This window comes from Arachis ipaensis, chromosome B5 (assembly GCF_059453495.1).
Source record: "Arachis ipaensis isolate K30076 ecotype BB chromosome B5, ASM5945349v1, whole genome shotgun sequence".
NCBI classification, from domain to species: Eukaryota; Viridiplantae; Streptophyta; class Magnoliopsida; order Fabales; family Fabaceae; genus Arachis; species Arachis ipaensis.
Window position 1 is genome coordinate 57554647 of NC_142440.1, and position 3258 is coordinate 57557904.

At 35.7% G+C, this 3258-nt stretch overlaps 1 non-coding gene across 1 annotated transcript; it reads left to right on the plus strand.

Annotated features, from left to right (window-relative positions):
- The first annotated feature begins 1452 nt into the window (after nucleotides 1-1452).
- On the plus strand, nucleotides 1453-1560 carry LOC148564295 (small nucleolar RNA R71). The gene has a single exon (XR_015885392.1). It is a non-coding gene; the product is annotated as a small nucleolar RNA R71 (small nucleolar RNA).
- Nucleotides 1561-3258: the final 1698 nt, after the last annotated feature.

Here is a 3258-nt window from a genome sequence, read left to right on the forward strand (position 1 = left end):
GACTATTTCACCTCTGTCAACATCAATCACAGCTCTTGCTGTGGCCAGGAAAGGTCTTCCTAGGATGATGGATTCATCCTCTTCCTTTCCAGTATCCAGGACTATGAAATCAGCAGGGATGTAAAGGCCTTCAACCTTTACTAACACGTCCTATACTTGTCCATAAGCCTGTTTTCTTGAACTGTCTGCCATCTCTAATGAGATTTTAGCAGCTTGCACCCTATAGATTCCCAGTTTCTCTACTACAGAGAGGGGCATGAGGTTTATTCCTGAACCAAGGTCACACAAAGCCTTAAAGATCATGGTGCCTATGGTACAGGGTATTATAAACTTTCCAGGATCCTGTCTCTTCTGAGGCAATGTCAGTTGATCCAGATCACTTATTTCATTGATGAACAAGGGAGGTTCAACTTCCCAAGTATCAATGCCAAATAATTTGGCATTCAGCTTCATGATTGCACCAAGAAGCTTGGCAGTTTGCTCTTCTGTAACATCCTCATTCTCTTCAGAAGAGGAATATTCATCAGAGCTCATGAAGGGCATAAGGAGGTTCAATGGAATCTCTATGGTCTCTAGATGAGCCTCAGAGTCCTTTGGTTCCTCAGAGAGAAGCTCCTTATTGATCACTGGACGTCCCAGGAGGTCTTCCTCCTTGGGATTCACGTCCTCTCCTTCCCTTACAGGTTCGGCCATGGTGCTTATGTCAATGGCCTTGCACTCTCCTTTTGGATTCTCTTCTGTATTGCTTGGGAGAGTACTAGGAGGGATTTCAGTGATCCTTTTACTCAACTGGCCCACTTGTGCTTCCAAATTTCTAATGGAAGACCTTGTTTCATTCATGAAACTTACAGTGGCCTTAGATAGATCAGAGAGTAAGTTTGCTAAGCTAGATAGATTCTGCTCAGAATTCTCTGTCTGTTGCTGAGTGGATGATGGAAAAGGCTTGCTATTGCTAAACCTGTTTCTTCCACCATTATTAAAGCCTTGTTGAGGCTTTTGATCCTTCCATGAGAAATTTGGTTGATTTCTCCATGATGGATTATAGGTGTTTCCATAAGGTTCACCTAAGTAATTCCCCTCTGCTATTGCAGGGTTTTCAGGATCATAAGCTTCTTCTTCATAAGAAGCCTCTTGAGTACTGTTGGATGCAGCTTGCACTCCATTCAGACTCTGAGAAATCATATTGACTTGCTGAGTCAATATTTTATTCTGAGCCAATATGGCATTCAGAGTATCAATCTCAAGAACTCCCTTCTTCATAGGCGTCCCATTATTCACAGGATTCCTTTCAGAAGTGTACATGAACTGGTTATTTGCAACCATGTCAATGAGTTCTTGAGCTTCTGCAGACGTTTTCTTTAGGTGAATGGATCCACCTGCAGAGGTATCCAATGACATCTTAGATAACTCAGACAGACCATCATAGAATATATCCAGGATGGTCCATTCTGAAAGCATGTCAGAAGGACACTTTTTGGTCAGTCCTTTGTATCTCTCCCAAGCTTCATAGAGGGATTCACCTTCTTTCTGTCTGAAGGTTTGAACATCCACTCTAAGCTTGCTCAGCTTTTGAGGAGGAAAGAACTTGGCTAAGAAAGCCGTGACCAGCTTATCCCAAGAGTTCAGGCTATCTTTAGGTTGAGAATCCAACCATAATCTAGCTCTGTCTCTTACAGCAAAAGGGAAAAGCATGAGCCTGTAGACTTTAGGATCAACTCCATTAGTCTTAACAGTATCACATATCTGCAAAAATTCAGTTAAGAACTGAAAAGGATCTTCAGATGGAAGTCCATGAAACTTGCAGTTCTGCTGCATCAGAGAAACTAATTGAGGTTTCAGGTCAAAGTTGTTTGCTCCAATGGCAGGAATGGAGATGCTTCTTTCATGTAAATTGGAATTAGGTGCAGTAAAGTCACCAAGCATCTTCCTTACATTATTATTATTTTCGACTGCCATCTCCTCTTCCTGTTCGAAAATTTCTGAAAGGTTATCTCTGGATTGTTGTATTTTAGCTTCTCTTAATTTTCTCTTCAGAGTCCTTTCAGGTTCTGGATCTGCTTCCACAAGAATGTTCTTATCCTTGCTCCTGCTCATATGACAAAGAAAAGGGCACAGAAAAAAAATAATAATAATAATATAGACCCGTTATACCACAGTATAGGGATCCCTTTGTGAGTGGAAGAAAAGAGGGAGACAAAGAATGTGATGTGAAGAAAGAAACACAACTGTGAGGAGGGCAGAGATGTGAGATGAGATGTTAGTAAATGAATAAATAAATAGAATAAGATGGGAGAGGGAGAATTTTCGAAAATAATTTTTGAAAAAGAGTTAGTGATTTTCGAAAATAGTTTTTGAAAAAGGTTAGTGTTTTTTTTTTCGAAATTTTTTTTTTCGAAAGATTTTAAAATCAAAAATAAAAACAAAAATAATTAGTTAATAAAAAAGAAATTTTTGAAAAAGAGGGAAGATATTTTCGAAAATTAGAGAGAGAGAGAGAGTTTGTTAGGTAGTTTTGAAAAAGATAAGAAACAAACAAAAAGTTAGTTAGTTAGTTGAAACAAGTTTTGAAAATCAATTTTGAAAAGATAAGAAGTTAGGAAGTTAGAAAAGATATTTTGAAATCAAATTTTTGAAAAAGATATGATGAGAAGATATTTTTGAAAAGATATGATAGAAATTAGTTTTTGAAAAAGATTTGATTTTTAGAATCTCAATTAATGACTTGATTCACAAGAAATCACAAGATATGATTCTAGAACTCAAAGTTTGAACCTTTCTTAAAAAGCAAGTAACAAACTTGAAATTTTTGAATCAAAACATTAATTGTTATTGTTATTTTCGAAAATATTGATATAAAAATAAGAAAAAGATTTTTGAAAAATATTTTTGGAATTTTCGAAAATAACTAAGAAATTTGAAAAAGATTTGATTTTTGAAAAAGATTTTGAAAAAGATAAGATTTTCAAATTGAAAATTTGATTTGACTTATAAGAAACAACTTGATTTTAAAAAGTTTTGAAAAAGTCAAATCTAATTTTCGAAATTATGAGAGAAAAGAGGGAAAGATATTTTTTGATTTTTGAATTTTTATGATGAGAGAGAAAAACACTAAAAAGATGCAATGCATGAAATTTTTAGATCAAAACATGTGATGCATGCAAGAATGCTATGAATGTCAAGATGAACACCAAGAACACTATGAAGATCATGATGAACATCAAGAACACATTTTTGAAAAATTTTTAATGCAAAGAAAAC